Below are 24386 nucleotides of genomic sequence, written 5' to 3'. Positions count from 1 at the left end.
CTGGTGGCACACCACAATTGCTCCTATCCAATGTGTGGGCCCATGAGCACACACCCCGTGAAGATGGCTCCTGAGCTCCTCTGTGAGCTGCCACTGGGCATGTGCCTCTCCAACCCTCAGCAGGATGTATGACGTCCTCTCCCCAGCTACCTACCGAGTTGCTGAGGGCTTGCCTCCCTGGACCAAGTCATATTTTTTTCAACCACAGACTGCAAGATTCCAACATCCCTAGCTGCTGGATCCTGAACCTCCTCGTAATTCAGAGAGGGAAATCACTTTGGCCGGAGTCCTTCTGCCTCAACCACAGACTATCAGACACTAGCCTCCCACTGTCACGGGCTCCGGGACCCTTGTAGTGAGGTACAGAATGATGCTAATTCAGCAAGTGTCACACCACACTAGCCAAAGTCACAGTACCTGAGCCTCAGGCCCTCAGGCTGTGGACTCTGGGAATGCAGACTGGGGCAGCCACTGTGGAGAACAGTATGGCATTTCCTCAAAAAACTAAAAATTGAACTGCCATTTGACCCAATGATCTACTTCTAGGAATTTATTCCAAGAAACTAGAAACACCAATCAGAGAGGATATATTCACCTCTATGTTCATAGCAGCACAATTTACAATAGCTAAGATTTGTAAACAGCCTAATTGCCCATCAGCAGATGAGTGGATTAAAAGACTTTGGCACATCTACACAATGGAATACTGTGCTGCTGTAAAAAGAAAGGAACTCCTATCATTTGCAACAGCATGGATGGAATTGGAGAGTATTATGCTAAGTGAAATAAGTCAGTCAGAGAATGATAACTATCACATGATCTCACTCATTTGTGGATTATAATGAACAACATAAACTGATGAATAAAAACAGACCCAGCCAAAACCGGTTTGGTTCAATGGATAGAGCGTTGGCCTGGGGACTGAAGGGTCCCAGATTCAATTCCAGTCAAGGACATGTACCTTGGTTGTGGGCACATCCCCAGATGGGGGGGTGTGCAGGAGGCAACTGATTGATGTTTCTCTCTCGTCGATGTTTCTAGCTCTCTATCCCTCTCCCTGCCTTTCTGTAAAAAAATCAATAAAACATATTAAAAAAACAAACAAACAAAAAAACAGATCCAGAGGCAGAGAAGCATAGATCAGATGCTCAATCCTCAGAGGGAAGGAAGGGGAGGGTGGGGGTAAGTGGAAGAGATCAATCAAAGGACTTGTATATATTCCTATAAGCCTAACCAATGGACACAGACAACAGTGGGGTGAGGGCATGAACTGGGGGAGGCGGGGGGGGGGGGGTGTGAGTGGCTGGATAAGGACACATATATAATATCTGAATCAAAATTTAAAAAAGGTATTTGAGAGTAGAATCTATTCTTTTCCCTCCCCCGCCCTTTTTAAAATATATTTTAATTGATTTCAGAGAGGAAGGGAGATGGAGAGATATACAAACATCAATGATGAAAGAGAATCACTGATTGGCTGCCTCCTGCACACCCAATGCTGGGGATCCAGCCTGCAACCTGGGCATGTGACCTCCTGGTTCATAGGTCAATATTCAACCACTGAGCCACACTGGCTTGGTGGTTCCCCACTTTTTTTTTTTTAATGCTCTTGGCTCTTGTACCAATTAAAATTCTATCAATAATGTATGAAAGTGCTTTTTAAATAAGTAACTTTTGCATGTTGTCAGAAAAAAAGGCCAAATGGAGTTATATTTGGAGCTGCAACAGTTAGATTAAGGAGGTAAATACAATTTGTATAAACATTTGACAAATGAGAAAATCATAATGGCCCTTTCAGAATAGCCTTTGATTTGTATGTAAGTACAATTTGAGTGAAATGAATGAATTTGCACTTGAGCATGTTGGGTTTTTATTCATAAATAAAATGCAATTCAATCCTAAAGAGTCAAAAGCAAAAGTCTTACTTAAATGTTACATTCCAAGGGATAATTATGCCTGCATGTTTACTTTGTCTCTTTGAACTAGGCTCCTTACATTGATCAAATTACCTAGATGCTTTACAAACATTTGCATGTGCTGGATAACCTGGCCTTTTATCTGACAAACAACTCTACAATCTCCATGTCAGTTGTTTGTAATCTGCTTTGAGCTAAATTCTAACTTCCACTTCCCTATTTCTGATTATTTATAATTGCACCTTGCCTATCAATAACTTTCTTACTTAAGCCTTAGCTATAACTTACACATATTTATCAAATTCTTTTTCTTTCATAGAAAACATTTTGACAGTTAATTCCGTAGTCTAAGTACCATTTTGTAAGGAAATTTTGCTTGAACTGCTTATAGAATAATCCCCTTCTCAAATTTGATCGATAAAACTCTTGTTTTTCTAATTAGTTATTACACTGGCTCAAACAGCTTACCAGAATCAATCCATTCTTTTCTATTTCAAATCTCTGTACCATGCAGTGATCTTACAATTTCATTTCTTTAACTCTATCAGTCAACTCTGACTAATCTATCTTTATAATTCATACCCACAAACTGAACTATTTCTGTGCCTTCTGACCTAACCCTTTCCATCTCTACTATCATTTTCCTAGCTTCATAAGACTGGAGGTAAGGCTGCTATTCCAAATATGATACTATCTCCTTTTAATGAGACAGACCTAATAATTTTGTTTAAAATATATTTTATGCCCTAGTCTAGGGGTGTCGAACTCAATCAGAGAAGGGGCCAAAATCTAAAATCCAGCCTAAATCGCGGGCCGAATGGTTTACTGAACAGTCATAAACTGTCATTGTGATGGAAACACAGCGGAGTGCAGTGATGACAGCGCGGTGCGGGCCACATTGCAAGGCCTGGCGGGACGGATTTGGCCTGCGGGCCTTGTGTTTGACACATGTGCCCTAGTCAGTTGGCTCAGTGGATAGAGCATCAGTTCTCAGACTGAAGGGTCCAGGATTTGATTCTGGTCAAGGGCACTTACCTCGATTGCAGGCTCGATCCCCAGCCCCAGCTGGGGTGCATATGGGAGACAGCCAATTGATGTCTCTCTCACATGGATGTTTCTCTCTCTGTCTCTCCCTCTCCCTCCCATTCTCTTTAAAAATCAATGAAAAGGTATCCTCAGGTGAGGATTAACAACAACAACAAAAAAATACAATATATTTATATATTTTTTATATACACTTTATATTTTTTCAGTTTGTCCTTGATTTGAATATAATATTGTTTTTTGTTTGATCCATTGTTGATACAAAAAAAAAACACAACAAATAAGTTTTTCTTAATAAATCTGAAACTTTTATGTGATTCAATGTGCCACTGCTGAGATTTATTAGTAACTTATGACAAATTATCAAATTAGTATTATATTTTATTCCTTCTAAATTATTTTATACTACAAATAGTAAAATCCACTGTTGGCAATATGCAATTTCATCAGTTTTGATAAATGTACAGAATCATGTCTTTTTTTAAAAATATATTTTATTGATTTTATACAGAGAGGAAGGGAGAGAGACAGAGAGTTAGAAACATCGATGAGAGAGAGTCATTGATCAGCTGCCTTTTGCACACCCCCTACTGGGGATATGCCCGCAATCAAGGTACATGCCCTTGATCGGAATCGAACCCGGGACCCTTCAGTCCCCAAGCCGACGCTCTATCCATTGAGCCAAACCGGTCCCGGCCAGAATCATGTCTTTACAACCCAAATCATAACACAGAAGAGTTCTATCAACTAATAAAATTTCTTGTCCTAGCTGGTTTGGCTAAGTGGATAAAATGTCTGCCTGCGAACTGAAGGGTCCTGGTTTCCATTCCAGTCAAGTACACATGCCTGGGTTTCTGGCTCCATCACCAACAGGAGGCGTGCAGGAGATAGCAGATCAGCTTCTCTCATCATTGATATTTCAATCTCTCTCTCCTCTCCCTTCCTCTATGAGACTAATAAAATATATATTTAAATAAGCCAGTCAGTGAAAGAAAAATACCATATGATCTCACTCACTTGTGGAATATAGAGAACATTATAAACTGATGAACAAAAATAGATACAGAGGCAAAGAAGCAAGGAACAGACTGTCAAACTATAGTGGGAAGGCTGGGGAGGGTCAGGGGGACGGTAAGAGATCAACCAAAGGACTTGTATGCAAGCATATAAGCATAACCAATGGATGCAAGACACTGGGGGGGGGGGCGGGGATGAGGACATGTAGGGAGGGGGAGGGTAGGGAAGGCTGGGGGAAGGTCAATGGGGGGAAAAGGGAGATATGTGTACTACTACTTGTAATACTTTAAACAATAAAATAACATTTAAAATATATTTTAAAAAAGAAAATTTCTTAATTCTTTATCTTTGTGGTCAACTTTTCCCCCATCCTGAACTCCCAGCAATTACTGATCCACTCATATAGCTTTGTTTTTTTCCAGAAAGTCATATTAAGTAGAATCCCCCTCTGTCTATGAACTCAAAGGGAGCCACATTCTCTTGACTGTCCCCAAGTGTCCTCAACTAATTTGTTAACAATCCCAGCTGATTTTTGATTTTTTTTAGATTTAGGTCTAATTAATTACCCTATAACAGAGAAAAGTTGCAGACTTGCAGTTTATCCAGTTTTGGTGGTGGTTCTTGTAAGGATAATGCTTTTCTAACTTTCTACTTCCCAAGTAGAAACCAGAATTCCTCTTGTTCTTTTTTTTTTTTTTTTAATGTGATTTTGCATTTACCTATGTTGGGGGAGTATAATTAGAAACAAAACAAAAAAATCTTTTGAAACTCAGAAAACTTCACTACAAAGTTAGAAGAGAAAGAAACAAATTTTGTTATTGAGTAAGCATTAAACTGGAATGTGATGCTCATCACTGGAAATCAAAAAAGATTACAGACATGCCGAGACCTGTTTGGCTCAGTGGATAGAGCATCAGCCTGCAGATTGAAGAGTCCCAGGTTCGATTCCAGTCAAGGGCATGTACATTGGTTGTGGGCACATCCCTAGTGGGGGGTGTGCAAGAGGCAGCTGATCAATGAATCTCTCTCATTGATGTTTCTAACTATCTATCCCTCTCTCTTCCTCTCTGGAAAAAATCAATAAAATATATTTTTTAAAAATTACAGACATAAGCCTCATCTTTTATAGAGCCATGTAGATGCAGCCCATTATATTCTTGTTTCAAAGATAAACAGCAACTAGTCCTTATTTAAGAGGACTTGACAACACCCTTTCTCACACATAGTTCAACCTAAATTCACCTGGTAATTGGAGTGACCATTTGTGTTTGGTAATTATCTTTATGCAAAATAAAAATAGCCCGGCCTTTGTGGTTCAGTGGTTGAATGTCGACCCATGAACTAGGAGGTCACAGTTTGATTTCCAGTTTGGGCACATGCCTGGGTTGTGGGCTCGATCCCCAGTGTGGGGCATGCAGGAGGCAGCCAATGAATGATTCTCTCTCACCATTGATGTTTCTATTTCTCTCTTCCTCTCCCTGTCTCTCTGAAATAAATAAAAAATAAAATAAAAAAGAAGGCTGTGAGGTTTGAGAAAAGAATTGATATGATCAAACACTTTTGAAAGTTCACTCTAGCTGAGAAGATACTACCTTGGGGCTAGGGCAGGAGCAGAGACCAGATAAGAGACTACATGCCATCCAGCTAAAGTAATGTTACAAAATAGGGGGAAACGTCCCTGCATTGATTTATTGTCATAGTTTTAAAATTCACTTTTTCAAAATTTAAAAAATATTACAGGGGTTACAGTTAATTATGACACCATATAAAAAGGAAATAATGACTTTACTACATCTGAAAGACATTTGCATAGGAAGCATTTCATTGATATTGCTTGTAGAAAATAACTTCATATAGCCTGGCCAGTGTGGCTCAGTGGTTGAGCATCAACCTATAAACCAAGAGATCACAGTTCTATTCTTGGTCAGGGCACATGCCTGGGTTACGGGCTCAATCCCAGTGTGGGGAGTGCAGGAGGCAGCCAGTCAATGGTTCTCTCACATCGTTGACATTTCTATCTCTCCCTTCCTTTCTGAAATCAATAAAAAAAAAAAAAATTTAAAGTAACTTCACATTTGCCTAAGATAGGCTGAGGCCATGGCAGAATGAGTCCGTAAGAACACTCTGAGCTGTATCTTTCAAATAAGAGTTTACTTGATAATTTATCAACTTGACAATATGCAGAGTGAAAGAGCTCGCACATCCAAATTCATTTTGTAGTAACATTTGTAATTGTGATTAAGGAGAGGTGTACTGAAGTAAGTTCGAATTTGCTTAGGAAATGATGACACGTGACTTACATTTGTCAGTTTCTTAAATGTTAGTGAAATAGGTATTGGTCCACTAATAAACATTGGCAGCGTATCTTCCACAAATTCAGTGACATCTTTTCTGTATGGTATCCCTATTTTTATCTTAAATGTGACAAGTTTATATAGAAGATGAGATTCCTCATCTTTAGAATAGTCTTCAGGTTTCTTAGTATATTAAGTAAAACTTTATCCAAAGGTCTTTAAAATCTCTTTCTAATTTCACTAAGATCTGGAAGGCGATTTTTAGGATCTTTCCACTTTATTAAATTGGCAATAGTTAACAGAAAGCTTTGTAAGGGAATCAATATTTTAAAATGCTTTCTTTCCTTTTTGTAATGTTAGAATGAAACAAGGGAAGTGTTGAGATCTTTTTTCACCTTTAGATTTCTCATCACTCTCATAGCATTTCCGTTTCCTAAATCCTGAATTGAAGGACCATTATAAGCACTAGGATCATGGGTCTTTGTAAACTGATGTAATTGAACAGACTTCTTGTTCCTTAAGGAAAACTTACCTTTTATTGTTCAGCTTATTTTCACATTAATGGGTGTTTGAGAAGCAGCATATGTTATTTTTCTTTTTTCTATTTTTTTCACAGCTTTTAACATATCTTCTTTAGATTTCTCCTTCTCTTTCCCCTCACCCTCCTGTCCTCCTCCTTCTCTATTATTATTATTATTATTATTATTATTATTATTATAAGGATCTAATCCTATCCTCGTAAGACCGACTATAATAAAAGTGTCATCAACATCCCCATGGCTACAACATAAGTAAATCCAGCCCAAATGAAAAGCCATCATCTTCTAGAGCTTCATTTCTTCGACCTACACCTAGATATTTTTCTTTCTCATTTCAGTATACAAAGGTGCCCAGCTGGAATTGGTCAGTGGTTATCAACCTATAACCAAGAGGTCATGGTTTGATTCCCAGTCAGGACACATGCCTGGGTTGCGGGCTCGATCCCCAGTGTAGGGAGTGCAGGAGGCAGCTGATTAATGGTTCTCTCTCATCATTGATATGTGTTTTTTTTCTCTCTCTCTCACTCTGAAATCAATAAAAAAAATAGATATATTTTAAAAGGCAACCTTCTTCACTTTTACATCTTTCTAAGATCCTAGGAACAGGAGTCTCTATTCCATAAATGCACTCATTTGATGTAATTTGTATGTAAAGCATACAAATACAGTGGTATCATCAAAAAACATAAAGGAATAGTCATTGTATGTTAGGATCAGATATCATTTAGAGCTACAGTGAACCCTCCAGATTTTTGCCAGCCATTTTATTTTATTGCTGAGGAAATCAAAGGTCTGAGGAGTTAAGCATCACATTCCAGAATATACAATAACGTGCACATAGCGAAATAGAACAATGATATCTTCACTGCCATTTGGTGTTTCTGCTACCACCCCACAGTGATTTCACCTACATAACTAGCCATAGTAACAGTATAATGAAACCGTATTTAGGAAAGGAGAATTAAGATTATGTTGATGATGGTAGTTATATTACTAATTGCCTGCTTGGATATGCCATTCCTACTTTCTTCTATGCAAATTACCATAATAGACAGAATACAAAGCACTTAAACAGATATAGTTGATGTCTTGGAGTAACTTATAAGGAAGAAATTACCATGCGTATTATATAAATAACTTCCAGAAATGTACCCAATTATGGAACATTTTCAAATGAGGAAAGTAAGCATTCACTTTATAAAAAATTTAACTAGCAAGGATTTCTTTGATCTGAAAGAGAAGGAATCACAGGAGGTTCAAGAAAAGTTGAATATGCCCTTTTATTTTTGTTTTAAGGAGAATAAAAATTTTCAGTGATGACTGCTATGTAAACTTTACAATGTAGAAAGTCATAAAGGCATAAGAATTCTTAGAGAGAATCCAATAAAATGGCAATTCAACAGTGAACTCCATTTATTGCATTCTTACTTTTTGACAGATGTTTCCTGGGTCTGGGTGTTAGAAGAAAATGAGACTCCATTTCAGATCTTTAGAACTTCAAAGTCTACTTGGGAGACTATTATCGAAATTAACACATTATAATTTAGTTTTCTAGTTACTACAATGTAGATAGAAAACATGATACAGAAGTACAAAAAATGGAAGCAGTTTATTCAACCTGTTAATGTCGAGAAAGGGCCTGCAAAGAAAGTGGTGATTAATAGTGTCAAAAAGTAAGAGTTTATCACAGAGATGGGAGGAATATTACATCCCAACAAGGGAAGCAGTCTGCTTGATAGTATAAACCTTATACTATAAGGAAAGGGGACATCAAACAATGTGACATGTTTGAGCAAGGGCAAAAATTGTCCCTTCTGGGTTATGCTACTAATGTTACAGGAAGGCCCAGCCGCTGTGGCCCAGTGGTTGAGTTTCAACCTACAAACCAGGAGTTCAAGGTTGGATTACCGGTCAGGGTACATGCCCAGGTTGCAGGTCCCCAGTGAGGGGTGTACAGGAGTGAATCAATGATTCTCTCTCATCATTGATGTTTCTCTCTTTCCCTCTCCCTTCCCCTCTGAAGTTAATTAAAAAATATATATATTTTTTTTTAATTTAATTTTTTTTTTTAAAAAAAGAATGTTATAGGTGGTGAGGATGTAGAATTAGACAGAGACCAGTACTTTGGAAGTCTTGCTCTACTTTTGTGGAAGAAGGAGAGTTGAATTTGGGTGGTGAGTGCATGATGAAGTATGCAGATGATGGGCTATAGAGTTGTACATCTGAAACCTGTATGGTTTTTTAAAATATATTTTTATTTATTTCAGAGAGGAAGGAAAAGGCAGAGAGACAGAAACATTATCAATCAGCCACCTCCTACACGCCCCCTAGTGGGAATTCAGCCTATGACCCAGGAATGTGCCATTGACCTGAATCAAACCTGGGACCCTTCAGTCTGCAGGCTGAAGCTCTATCCACTGAGCAAAATCAGCCAGGCCATGAAATCTGTATGGTTTTATTAACCAATATTACCCTAACAATTAAAAAAAAAAGAGAAAAATATACACATTGGTGAACCAAAGTAAATATATAAATAAATAAGCATATATGGGTTTGTTTGGGTGAAATCTGTTGAAGTAAAAACTCAGGATCATGAATCATATATATATTGCAATGAAAAGTAATACTTTAGGAAAGATAAAAAGTCATTCACAGTTGCATCATCATTTACTTTGACTTTCTTGAAAGGTGCTGACATCAGACTTTCCTCTACATGCTCCTCCTCAACTCATGTTTCCCTGAATTCCGCCAACAACAACAGCTGTTCTGCTATCATGCCCATAACTTAGTGACCTGAGTAGAAAATAAGCTTTTAAAGTAATCCCTTGTGGCCCCAGCCAGTTTTGCTCAGTGGGTAGTATCAACCTGTGAAAGAAGGCTCCTGGATTTAATTCAGGTCAGGGGCACGTACCTAGGTTGCAGACTTGATCCCTGACCCTAGACAGGGAGCATGTGTGAGGCAACCAATCAATGTGTCTCTCTCCCATCGATGTTTCTCTTTCTCTGCATTTCCCCTTCCTCTCCACTCTCTCTAAAAATCAATGGGAAAAAAATATCCTCAGGTGAGGATTAGCCAAAATTAAATAAATAAATAAATAAATAAATAAATAAATAAATAAAGTAATCCTCTCCCTAACTGGTGGACAGAGCATTGGCCTGCGGACTGAAAGGTCCCAGGTTCAATTCCAGTCAAGGGTATGTACCTTGGTTTCCGGCACATCCCCAGTAGGGGGTGTGCAGGAGGCAGCAGATCAAGTTTCTCTCTCATTGATGATTCTAACTCTCTATCCCTCTCTCTTCTTCTCTGTAAAAATAAAATAAAATAAAATAAAATAAAATAAAATAAAATAAAATAAAATAAAATGTATTTTTTAAAAATAAAGTAATCCCTCAGCAAATAAAAATACAGCCAGGAAAAGAAGAAGGGCCAAAAATGGATGTTAAATGAGAGACTCATGTGTAAGTTGAGGAAAAATGAGGAAGATGTAGCAATTTGTTTGAATGAGACTAGATGACTAGGACCTAAACTAAGATCCTCAAAGCTGTATTTTAGATTAAAAGTACAATGTAACAGTAATTTGAAGCAAGGCTAGTGGAGCAAAATATAATAAAGAGGCCAAATTGACTGTGCCTTTTCATAAGCAAAGGTCATAAACTAGTGGCATTTTCTTTGTAATAGGAGCTCTATGGGGAATCTAAGATCAATGCTGGATATAGATTTACTTGCATTAAACATGCTGATTCTACACCATTTTTGAAAGGTTAAGAAAAGATTTGAGGATCCAATTGCAATGAAAAGTGTTTGCTTATTTCCTTTTTAATCTGACTAGATTAACTCAAACCCTAGACTGAATCTGTAAGATAATGGTTGTAGCAGACACAGTTGGTGACTTACTCATATACTTTCATCATTGCCATCTTGGTTAATATCTGTAGACTTTAAATGGTCAGCTTTTGCCCAGACCGGTTTGGCTCAGTGGATAGAGCATCGGCCTGTGGACTGAAAGGTCCCAGGTTCGATTCCGGTCAAGGGCATGTACCTTGGTTGCGGGCACATCCCCAGTAGGGGGTGTGCAAGAGGCAGCTGATTGATGATTCTCTCTCATCGATGTTTCTGACTCTCTATCCCTTTCTCTTCCTCTCTGTGAAAAATCAATAAAATATATATTTTTAAAAAAGGTCAGCTTTTGAATTTATGGTGCGGTATTTTTGGGGGGGTTGGCAATTTTATTATTATTTATTTTTGACACTATTACAGATCTCCCCTATTTCCCCCCACTTTGCCCACAAATGGAGACATTTTGTTTGCAAGCAAATTTGTCATTTAAGTCTACAGACAGTCAAATGGTTAAAAAGTATCCAATTATGGTCCAACCATCGTGGTTCAGTGGTTGAGTGTTGACTATGAACCAGGTCACGATTCGATTCCTGGTCAGAGCACATGCCCAGGTTGTGGGCTCGATCCCTAGTGTGGGGCATGCAGGAGGTAACATAACAATGATTCTCTCTTATCATTTTATGTTTCTACCTCTCCTTCCTTCCTCTCTGAAATTAATAATAAAAAAATTTAAAATACCCGATTTCATAAAATCACACAAAAAGAGGACAAATGGGCATCATCTGGTGACTATAATCTAACATAGTCTAACACTTTACCAATATATTTTAATGAATATAGTTTTAATTAGGTGCTACCCCACATCACTACAAAAGTTAGTAGCTTGCAAGAACCATTATTTTATTATCTTTTATTAGAGGCCCGGTGCACAAAATTTGTGCAAGGGTAAGGTTCCTAGACCTTGTCGGCAGTCAGGGCCAATCAGGTTCCCCACTCTGCCTCCCCGCCTCCCCACCTCCTCCTTTCCATGCATCCTCAGCATATTGCAGCCACCGCTGGTCACCTGCCATGTTCCCTGCTGCCCCCTGGTGACCAGTGCACGTCACAGTGAGCAATCAAATTCCTGTACTCCTGGTCAAACTCCCGAGGTGACACTTTGCATATTACCCTTTTATATATATAGATGGTTTCTGTATGTCCAGAACTTAGGGAAGAGCTAGTTTGGGTGGTTCTGGCACGGGATCTTTAATATGGCTGCAGTCAGACAATGACTGAACATGGAATAGCATGGTATTAAACTTGGGGACCACTCAGATATCTGTCATTTCTCATGGAATCTTTGAGCTTCTCCATGCAGTCTCTACATGGGCTAGTTTGGGCTTCTTTGTAACTATCAGACTGCTATTGTGGGTTGTTTTGTTTCATTTTGTTTGCCTTTGGGCTTGGTTTGCAGCTAGGCAACAGGCCAAAGGTGATGGGCAACTAATAACTCCCAGAAATAGTCCTTACCCCAATATTGATGGGAGTCAGTGTATAAACAATCCACTTTCCATCTCTTAATCGGGATAAGTCTGAGATATGTGTCTTTGGGAGAAATAATCTGTATTCATCTACAATGGTAAGTCGCTTAATAATCACCTTCTATTGTCTGATTTCCTTTTCCTGTCTCATTTTCTCAGTCTTTCACTGTTATCTCCTTAATCTCCAAATTAAATTATTTTCACTCAGTCCTTAGACTCAGGGTCAGGGTCTGATGGAACTCAAACTATAACTATAGGATTTCTTTATAATGAGACATATCAAAGAAAATATAGTGGTACTTCATTACAAAGTTTCTATAGTAAACATGGAGAAGCATATGTCAAGTTGTATGAAATGCCTAAGAACAAGGATTATTATAGGTTTAGTAACTTATTGTATTTATGAAGTATCTACAGGCAAGTCATAAAGAAACAATAAATACAATATCTGCCATTATAATTATCACAATGTATAAGAGCTTCATTTTCATCTTTAATTAGCATTTTTGCTGAACAAATGTCTAGTCTTGTTTTTATCTTAAGGAGTAAAATCAATGTTGGTATGAGTTTTGTAGATTACTATAACTTCTATGTAATTAATCCATTATCAAAATTATGCATATCTATTTTGAATATTTGTATCAGTTGGCTTTTGCTGCATAGTAAACCACTCTAAAACTTAGTGGCTTAAGACAAGAACTACTTAGCTTACAATTCTGCAAACCACCAGTTCAGGCTGGGCTATGCTGGGAAGTTCTTCTGGTTCCAGCTGGGCTTCTTCATAGGTTTCTGATCAGCTGGCAGATTCACTGGGAGCTGCCTGGCTTTCAGTGGGCTTTGCTGTGATGACATTTTTCTGTTCCACATTCTCCAGAGGTTAGCTTCTATTGTTCTTGTGGTTGGGACAGGGTTTGAAAAGAAAGCAAAGATTTTTTTTCTTCTTTTAAGAGAAAAAGCCGAAACTGGTTTGGCTCAGTGGATAGAGCATCGGTCTGTGGACTGAAAGGTCCCAAGTTTTATTCTGGTAAAGGGCATGTACATTGGTTGCGGGCACATCCCCGGTGGGGGGTGTGCAGGTGGCAGCTGGTTAATGTTTCTCTCTCATTGATGTTTCTAGCTCTCTATCCCTCTCCCTTCTTCTCTGTAAAAAATCAATAAAATATATTTTTTTTTAAAGAGAGAAAGAAAAGTTTTCTTTGAAGCCTAGGCTGAAAAATAGCGCAATGTAACTTTGATCACATTCCATGGATCGAAGTAATAAGGGGAACAGCCCAGATTCTAGATTTGGGGTAATAAACTGCATCTTCTAATGGGAAAAACATCAAAGTGAATTTGCAAAGAGTATGTATTCAGGAAGGGGAGAAAAATTGAGTCTCTATTTTTAATCTGTTTACACAATACCAAATTAAAATTAAATGATGATCAACAACAACAAAAAAAGAATAAAAGGAAGCAAAAATATGTTTTTGTGTATATTTAAAAATTATATTTTATAAAAGTTCCATATTAGTTTTAACACAATACAAAATATTTACCAAAATGAATCATAAATGTGAGATATTTTTCTATGAATACTTTTGGAAGTACCTAGGGAGGGCAGTGTTAGCCAAAGTTAAGAAGAATGAAAAGCCCTTAATGCAGGTTTTGATCTCAATTATCTACTAGTTACTAATGATCAATGTGGAACCAACTAAATTTGTTAGGAATAAAATGCCATTTAGAATCACTTTGAATATATACTATGTGTCTAAAGAATTATTTTTTTTAATAGCTAAATCTTAACCCCTGAAAAGATAAAAATAAAGTGGAAATGGTGACAGGTCCTTAATTCTGATAGAACTCTAAGGTACTCTATAATTATAATCCCAATTGGCCTATTATAGTAGGAACAAAAATGTTGATTTCATTCATGCAGCTCATTATCTTTCTCTTCTCTATTATTATGAATGACTGAAGTTTGCAGTTTTCCCAACTTCTCAAAACATATTCTGGACATGGAATGAGGGTCACTTTAGCCTTAGCATTCCTAAATGAGCCATGCTAAATCCAAACTCTATAGCTAAGGTGAAAAAAGTGGGAATAATAGGGTATTTATAATAGTCATTTAATCTTTGAAATATAAAAGCATTTTGGACTTTTCTTTAATTCCTATGATGCCACAGATAAATCTGTAGATGTTGGAAAAGAATATTTTCTTTAAGTCATACAGTCTCCAATAAAAAGGAACTTCTCCCCCCTCCCCCAACACACACACATATATAAACTAGGTTCATTTAGTGATCTTTCTGTTAGGCATTCTATAGTATGTTGATGGCCAATAAAATATTTTTATAATATGAGGTGAACTTCCTCCTAGAGAAATGGAGAGAAAAATATGATAATTAGGTGGATAAGAAGTCAATCATCATAATAATAGATACAATTTACTGACCACTATCCGCAAAGGTTACAGAGCTTGAAAATGGGAATACACCCACCCGGCCATTGCCCATATTCCCAGGGTGGTGGTGGTTCCGGGGGCAGTCTGTGCAATCCATGGGGAGCAAGCAGTGAGGGTCATAATGACAGATGATGGTGAGTAGCAGCACATCTACCCAGACTTCTTTACAGTATTAGCAAAAAATACTCCCAGCTTCACCATTACTGTGACATCTACCTATTCTTCCAGCAAAATCTAGAAGATAATGATGTCTCGGGCATTTGAAATTATTAGCATTACAAGCAGAAGAAAACCTTGGTATGGTGAGGATCTTTACTTTAGTGACAGCTGTGCAAGAAAATTAAATGATAGCGTCAAATTTAAAAACCAGAAGCAAAAAGAAAGAAAAAGAAGTGGAAGAAGCTGAAAAATAATTATTTCATGGCACTCCTGATACAATTGGGAATTTCTTATGTTGGAAAGCAAAGTCTGATGCAGAACTCTTGGAAATTAAGAAAGAAAGAAAGAAAGAAAGAAAGAAAGAAAGAAAGAAAGAAAGAAAGAAAGAAAGAAAGAAAGAAAGAAAGAAAGAAAGAAAGAAAAGAGTGAAAGTAGAAGAACAAGCAAGAAAAAATAAGTTAAGCCCTAGACAGTTTGGCTCAGTGAATAGAGCATAGTCCTGTGGACTGAAGGGTCTCAGGTTTCATTCTGGCCAAGGGCACATGCCTGGTTGTAGGCTCAATCCCTAGTAGGGGGCGTGCAGGAGGCAGCTGATCAATTATTCTCTCTCATCACTGATGTTTTTATCTACCTCTCCCTCTCCCTTCCTCTCTGAAATCAATAAAAATATATTTTAAAAAAAGAAATTAAGTGGGGAAACAGCTATTTGAAACAGTGTTCACACATCTGATATTCACTTCTTAGAGGATGCTGGAAATACTGTGGAAGTAGATGAGTCTGTGTTCCAGGAAATGGATGACTTGGGGCTGGAAGATGATGAGGATGATTCAGAATACAATCCTGCTGACCCAGAAAGTGACTTGACTGATTAATGGACTATCCCCGCCTGCAGAGAGGCTTGACTGCCACAGCAATGGTGGCAATGCTGGCAGACTGTTGATTTCCTTTTTTTTTTCCCTAAGAAAAAATAATTTTCAAAACAATATTCTTCTGACAGCTTTCATCATTGAACTTAATAAGCTGACCTTAAATGTTCAAATGAGAAAAAAAAAAAGACAATGGGGTTAGAATAGGATCAATATTGTATTCAATTGGTGTTATCTACAATAATCAGAAACCTTTTTAAAAATCCTTAAGAACATAAAGAGAATTTATATTGGAAGAATGTACCCTTTTCATTTGTTTAAAAATTTTGAATTCCTTTTTCATTGCAATGACAGGTTTTGTGTATATTAAAAATATTACTTTTCAGCTCTTCAATTTTGAAGAAATTGCTTTTCCTATGCTTCAAACATCCTCTCTGGTCTTACCCCTTTATTATATATATATTATTGATTTTTTACAGAGAAGAAGGGAGAGAGATAAAGAGTAAGAAACATCAATGAGAGAGAAACATCGATCAGCTGCCTCCTGCATACCCCCTACTGGGGATGTGCCCGCAACTAAGGTACATGCCCTTGACCGGAAATGAGCCTGGGACTCTATAGTCTGCAGGCCAATGTTCTATTCACTGAGCCAAACCAATTAGGGTGTCCCATACCTTCTTACGGTACTTTAGAAAAACCAACAAATAAAATTCCCAAGGTATTCAAGAATTCTTATTGCTTGACAAGAACATAACTAAACACTAGTTTTGAGATCTATAAGAGCATATGGGGCAGACAGTGGATCAATAGGTAAATAATGTCTATATTATGTTTGTTTATACCTACCCATGATCTATTTCTGTATATATGAACACACATTCACATACTAGAGTCACAATGCACAAATATTTGTGCAAGAATGGGTCTTCCTTCTCCTGGATGCTGGCACCACCTTAGGTCTGGCTGGAGCCGACTTTCTGCCTTCCCACGCTGCCCAGAGGCCTGGAGCGGCTGGGGTGGTACGGAACACCTGCATCCCACCCCAACCCCAGCCACTCAGTGCCTGTGTATGGAAATTAACCCACCATCTTTGTTGTGTTAATTTGCATACTCACACCTGATTGGCTGGTCGGTGTCACAAAGCTACAGTCAATTAGCATGTTACTCTTTTATTAGTGTAGATATATACAAAGGAAGAGATTTTTTTTTCTTAATTTTTTTTGCCATATTATATTTTCTTATGACTTATTTTAAAACTTTCTATTATTGGCCGAAACCGGTTTGGCTCAGTGGATAGAGCATCGGCCTGCGGACTGAAAGGTCCCAGGTTCGATTCCAGTCAAGGGCATGTACCTTGATTGCGGGCACATCCCCAGTAGGGGGTGTGCAAGAGGCAGCTGATTGATGATTCTCTCTCATCGATGTTTCTAACTCTCTATTCCTCTCTCTTCCTCTCTGTGAAAAATCAATAAAATATATTTAAAAAAACTTTCTATTATTGGATATTTAATAAAAGAGTGAATTAATTTCTGACATCTGTATATTGCTTGATTATTTATTCTTGGGACTAAAGGCAAGAGAAAGAAGTCAAGGAAAGGGACATAGAATGAAGAAATGAAATTTGCTTCTACCAAAGAACAATAATTGACAGTGATAGATGAGATTTTGTTTCTCTTTCTAATTGTATCATATATGAGTATGAAAAGAAGTAAACTTAACATTTTGAACTTGATCCTATTAAATTACAGAATATAAATGATATATTTCTGAAGGGGAAAAATGGTAAAGTTAAAAGTTTCTCCCAAATATCTTAGCATCTATAATTCAGAACTTCCACAACTACAACATAATTCATTTTCTACAAACCCATAGCAAAAATAGCAAATCTTATTCTGCATATTTACAGGCTTCCTATCTAAATAACATCTGTAACAGTTCTACAGATGACCTCATTTTGAGAACTGACTTGGAATATTAAACTGTAGAAACTGAAAACAACTCCCAGCATCCCAAGTGATACATACAAGTGTGTGCTGAGTGGTTGAGTGGAAGGGGATATGACACGCTGTTTTTGAACATGTCTATACCATTGCACAAATTAGGACCTCTATCACTGCAGTGTTTCTGGCTATTGGTTAAGGGAAAGCAATCATTTTGGCAGTTTAAATTCTGTAAATATAGAAATACTTTAACAACGTGAAGTAGTTGGACAAGTCATCAGTAACTTTAGACATTATGATGATAAATGTTTGGTTTGTTGAGCATTTCTTTTCTTACTGTAAAATATAAGATATGACCATCAGAAGATTTAGCTTTGTCAGAACTGTTGTGGGCCTTATAAAAGTATAATATATATATATATATATTAATCCTCACCCAAGGATATTTTCCCATTGATTTTTAGAATGAGTGGGAGAGGGAAAGACAGAGAAATATCAATGTGAGAGAAGCACATGGATTGGTTTCTTCCTGCACAAGCCCCGACCAGGACCCAGACCAGGAAGGAGCTGCAACCACAGTAGTGCCCTTGACCAGAATCAAACCTGGGACCCTTTGGCCTGCAGGTCAATGCTCTTTCTACTGACCCAAACCAGCTAGAGCTCGAACTTGGAATTATGTAACTACTAGAGGCTCAGTGCATGAAATTATTGCATGGTGGGGTCCTTCAGTCCAGCCTGCACCCTCTCGCAATCCGTGACCCCTCCGGGGATGTCTAACTGCCAGTTTAGGCCTGAACCCTGCTGTTGGACATCCAGCAATCGGACATCCCTCTCGCAATCTGGGACTGCTTGCTCCTAACCGCCCACTCACCTGCCTGCTCACTCCTTATTGCTCGGCTTGCTGCTCCTTAGCACTGCAGTGGCGGCGGGAGAGGCTCCCACCACCACTGCTGCACTAACCATCCGTGAGCCTGGCTTCTAGCTCAGTGGTGCTCCCGCTGTGGGAGCACACTGACCACTAGGGGGCAGCTCCTGTGTTGAGCTGCTTCTTGGTGGTCAGTGTATGTCATAGAGACCTGTTATTCCATCATAATGGTCACTTAGGCTTTTATTTATAGAGATGGAACATCAAATAATTTCCCAAGTAATATGTAAACCTTTGAATGTTGATATGGCCCCTCTCAGAAACTAATGTAAAAAATGCGTTAGGCTCATGGTTTCTTTGTTTTTTAAACCTGATAGATTCTTCACTCCTTTCCTATACAGAGCTTTCCAAATTCCAGGTTTGCCTCCAGAAATAACTATGGATGCATGGAATGTGGTGTCTGCATCCACTCAAATTGTGCTGTTTGTGGTTCTGTCATAAACATGAATGAAGGAAAATCTGAACTTGGTTGGAATCTACATTTGTAGCCAGAAATTAATGAATCTAGACTAGCCTCCTTTTATTTTACCTAGCCCAAACTTCTAAAACCTTGTTTTTCACTAGTTATCTACTTCATACAGCTAGTTCTTGTTCCTTAAAATTCTTGAGAGGAATAGTCAAATCCACGGATATGTCTATCCAGGTTGCTACTAGAAATAATAAGTATAGATCATTTTTCCTAATATATATCTGCAAAAATAACCAAAACCTGTGAAAATAATACAGCTGTATTCAATTATATCAAGCAGGAAGTCTCACTGTTTTCAATCAGACTATATAAGTCATTTAATGATTACTTGTATTCTTTTCCCAGCCATAAACATGATTCTGATTATCTCTAGATTGAAATGCTTCTTGGGAAATTTCCTTCAGTGAGCCCCAATCAAATCCCTTTACAGAAGCAATCAATTTCCTTTTCTTTTCTCCCTTTCCAAACATTTTTATGGACCAAAGTGACACAAGGATACATGACAAAGGGTTTTCCCGTTGCTGTCATAGCTCATGGAAGATGCAATTTGATGTATGTATGTAGTGTTGGGAATTGAGAGCCATTTAATAGTTTCTGGAGATGATCCCATTTGAATTTGTATAGGATGCTCTCCTAAATCCAGTTTTATATGATTCATGATTACTTTACAATTCCTTTTCTTACTTTGTTTACCAAATATTTTTACAAGAGTAATCTTTTTTTTTTTTCCTACTTGAATTGTGGAACACACACCAAGAGCATCAAAATTTCCTAAAATGGTTAGAAATGGAGATTCTCACTTGCCCAGACTTAGTGAGAATCTGTGTTAAAAACAAAACAAAACAAACAAACAAACAAAAAACCTTCTCAAGTGATTCATATAATATGCATATTAAAGTTTGAAAAACTGTTCAAAAATATTTTCTAAAAGGAAAAACAACATTTTATCCTACTTTGCATATGATATACTCACTACTATTCTTTTTTTTTTTTTCCTACTCACTACTCTCTTTCATCTTTGACTGGATGCTAGCTCTTCAAATTACTTGAAACATATCTCAATTTTCTTACTTTAATTCTACCAAATTAAAAAGTTATCTTCTCCACACAAATATTTTTTTCTACATTTACATTTGGCATTTTATTTTCTGGGTCTAGACCTGTACTCTCACATACAGTAGGCACCAACCACATGTAGCAATTTAGAGTTAAATAAAATAAGATACAAATTAAGCCTCGCCAGTGTGCTCAGTGGTTAAGCGTCGACCTATGAACCAGGAGGTCAAGGTTTGATTCCTGATCAGGGCACATGCCCAGGTTGCTAGCTCGATCCCCAGTGTGGGGTGTGCAGGAGGCAGCTGATCAATGCTTCTCTCTCATTATTGATATTTCTATATCTTTCACCTTCTCCCTTCCTCTCTGAAATCAATAAATATATTTTTAAAATACAAATTAAATAAAATTTCAGTTCCTCAACCTCTGTAGTCATATTTTAAAGTGCAGATTGAATCTTGGATAGTGCAGATATTGACCATTTACATCATCACAAAAAGTTCTATCGGACAGCAGTTGTTTAGAGACTACCATATTCCAAGTTAGGCTTTGAAACGGTCAGTTTCAACACCTTCCAGATCAGACTGGCAGCTTCAGTGAACCAGGATCACCAGTTGAAAGAGAAAATCTATTGAACTCAAGGGGTTATTCCCAGTGCACTTGGTCTACTTCTGAAATATCAAACTATTTCATGCCGGTTAGAAGTGTAAGAAGAAAAGTCGAATAAAATGCTTCCTCTGCTCACATTCCTCTACCACAGTGGTTCCCGAAGTGGGGCACATGTCCCACAGGGGGGTAGTTCGATTTTCAAAGGGGAAGGCAAATGGAGAATGAGTTTTTAAAAGTGAATATTTTGCATTTCTTATGGTTCTGGGGGCCTCATATACAGTATATAAATGCATACTGTGATATATTTATGCATTTCACTTCTCCATTATGTGTTTTGAAACTTTATTGACTATTTTTCGTATCACTTCATGTTATTTTTTAAACAACTTCTTAGTGATTTCTTCCTCAGTACTTCAAATGTGCTTTTGATTATTTATTTTTCTCTTTCATGGATGCCATGTTCTTTGGAAGCTTGTGTAGACCAAGTGAATGGCCTTTTAGGCTTCCCCCATGTGAATAGGAGTCACTTTTTGAATAATAAGAATTATATGTCACCGGGATGGCATCAGGATTTTAGATATGCTTAGGTGGGGCTCGGCCAAAGAAAAGTTGGGAACCACTGCTCCACAATTATACAGAGATCATAGCAAGAGCATTCTCCTGAAATGGGGAGACTTGGAAATGGGAGCAGAGGCTCTGGTTCCCCATTAATCACTGAATGTATGAGACTAGGTAAATTATTTAACATGTCCAAGTTTGAGTGTATTTATCTATACATTCAGGATATTGCATTTGGTGACCCTTAAGTTTCCCCCCCCCCTTTCTGTAATGCTCAAGATCATGAGTTAGAAACTTCTAGTGCAGCTACCCCAAATCAGCCCATTATTACCATGGGTATCGTTTAATGAGGGATGTGCATTTAACATACATCAAACACAAGTGCTAGAGTTACATATAATTTTTTGAAGTATCTGCTTTAAAGGAAATGATCACCTAGAGGGGTGGTCCATAAAGTGAGAGCTTACACCTCAAGAGAGACCAAGTTGATACACAAAACTAAAGGAATGGCCGAAACCGGTTTGGCTCAGTGGATAGAGCATTGGCCTGCGGACTGAAAGGTCCCGGGTTCGATTCTGGTCAAGGGCATGTACCTTGGTTGCGGGCACATCCCCAGTAGGGTGTGTGCAAGAGGCAGCTGATCAATGATTCTCTCTCATCGATGTTTCTAACTCTCTATCACTCTCTCTTCCTCTCTGTAAAAAATCAATAAAATTTAAAAAATTTAAAAAAAACTAAAGGAATGATATGTTAAAATTATACTCTATATTCATTGTTTAGGATGCATATATGTGAGTTAAATATTATCAAGGGATATATTTATCAATATATATATATCTATATCTAAATATCTATCTATATATCTATATCTATATCTATATCTATATCTATATCTATATCTATATCTATCTATCTATATATAAAACATATGCAAAATATTGCATATGTTTATTAGGAGTACATGTTAAGAAAGTTTTAAAGCATACCCAGCCAGTATGGCTCAGTGGTAGTCATGTTTGACCCATGAACCAAAAGGTTGCTTATTCTATTCCTGGTCAGGGCACATGCCCAAGTTGTAAGCTCGATCCCCAGTATGGGACATGTGGGATGCATCCAATCAACATTTCTCTCATTGATCTTCTGTCTCTCTATCCATCTCCCTACCTCTCTCTCTAAAATCAATATCTAAATTTTTTTTAGGTTTTAGAAGTTTGGAGAGCACTTTCTTAGAGGAGAGGTAGACAGGAAAATAATAATACAGAAGATGTGAGAAAGAACTGCTTTAACGAGAATATAGGATTCAATAAGTGCACAAAAGAAGCACATAACAATGAGTGGGGGTCAGGAAAGGACAGCTTTTCAGAAGATCTGATCCTTGACTTGAATCATCATAGTGAGGCACAAATATTGTCTGGAAAGAATCAGTGGCATGTGCAAAGTCACAGGTACCCTAACCAACGTTAGGTAATGTAAGAACCACACTGGTTCAGGGTGGCTGTAAACTATCTGTATGAAGGAGTGAGAAACAAGCCTGGAGAGGAGGTTAAAAGCCCTAAAATGATATTGTACTATAATCTGTGCACCAGTAGCTCCCTGCCGCCCTCCTATAGCTTCCCCCGCCTCCCCTCATAGCTTGCTGCCCTTCCCACTCCTGTAGCTCTCCACACACTGCCCAGCCATCCTGTAGGTCCTCCCATCCCCACTTCTTCCCCCCTCTCATAGCTTGCTGCCTGGTCCCCTCCTGTAGTTCTTCACCATCCACTTGTAGTTCGCTGCCCCACCCACCTACAGATCCGTGATCCAGTTGTTACAAGGTTGGTCATTTATGCCCCATGGTGCAACAAATAATTAGCATATTCCTCTCTTATTATATAGGATAGTTTTCCAGAATAAAAGGAAGTTTCCCTTTCAAAATGTTTCTCAAAGTGTTTCAGCTGTCATCTTTTCTTTGGCCAAAATTAATTGTTTCTCAAATATTAATTTTATAAATTGGAATTATATCTATATAACTTTTTAATCATTTGAATCATTTCCAAACTTCTACACAGAAAAAAAAGGAGCACTGTGAAAACTTTCCAGGTTTCCATGTTTTATTAAACTAGTTCAAGTTTAGTGCAAACACTGAAGAAAACTTGAGACCTCTGGAAATTTCTAAGGCTTTTCCAAATGCTTCCAAACATAGATGTATTTGAAACAGTAGGCACGCATCATGATTAATCTTTCTAATTTCCAGTGATTAGCATTATTTTTATTTTCACCCTCATTTTTATTATTTTTGCAATCCTAATGTTTAGAGAATAAGAGATAACCTGGGACTGTGACCTTGATTTTTTCTCAGGAGAAAAAGGAAAAATTAGGATTTTTCTACATCATGTTATGCAACTTACATTTAAGAAAAATGGTTGTATGTTTATAATACCAATATGTATCCCAGTATATACCAATAAAATATAACTATTATCCAGAATAACTTTATTAACCTATTAATTTACTAATTACTATTAAAATCATTAATTTAACAATTGTGAAAATCATGGAAATTTTAAAATAGATTTATGTTTAAATGATCTCATAGGAAGTTATATTTCCCTGGGAATATATTGCCTACTCATCTGAAATATTTAAGTTTATTTAAGGCGTAAGGATACTTGATGGTTAACTTTTTTCTGCCAGACCATAAATAGTATAAGAAACACCATTGCATTTCCTGTTTTATTCCCTTCACTGGTTGTAGACCTCTGGGCTTGGAAACTTAACTGAAATGTACATGATTGAAATCAGATTAAGACTTAAATTGCCTATTTTTAGTGTGTTGGGGGCTGATCACATTCAATTCACTCTTAGGTTTGTATTGCAGAGTAATTATATCTACTTAAAGACCCTGTTAGGAAAATACCCACTACTGATTATTTCTAATTTTCAGGCATATTGAAAATAATAGTACCTGACTCTAAATATTCTACTTTTTAATGAGGTTCCACAAATTTTACTTTAAACTGTAAGAAAGACATATGTATTGTGGACTATGAGTTCAAAAATTGTACCAATTGTAAATTTGCATCTCAGCAGATTTCTTAAATAACTGGAAAAGTATTTTATCCTGAGTTGTGTCAACTTAGTTGACCATGAAAAACAACCTTTTTGTGATATTTTCTATTGATTAAATTCAAATAAAGTAAACAAAGAAAAATTTCCTTTC

General features: G+C 37.4%; 1 pseudogene; it reads left to right on the top strand.

Annotated features, from left to right (window-relative positions):
* Positions 1 to 63: 63 nt before the first annotated feature.
* LOC118719857 lies at positions 64 to 15654 on the top strand (annotated as a pseudogene).
* The last annotated feature ends 8732 nt before the right edge of the window (positions 15655 to 24386 follow it).

This window comes from Pipistrellus kuhlii, unplaced genomic scaffold, assembly GCF_014108245.1.
Source record: "Pipistrellus kuhlii isolate mPipKuh1 unplaced genomic scaffold, mPipKuh1.p scaffold_m20_p_16, whole genome shotgun sequence".
Classification (NCBI taxonomy): domain Eukaryota; kingdom Metazoa; phylum Chordata; class Mammalia; order Chiroptera; family Vespertilionidae; genus Pipistrellus; species Pipistrellus kuhlii.
This window is presented reverse-complemented; position numbering and strand designations above follow the sequence as displayed.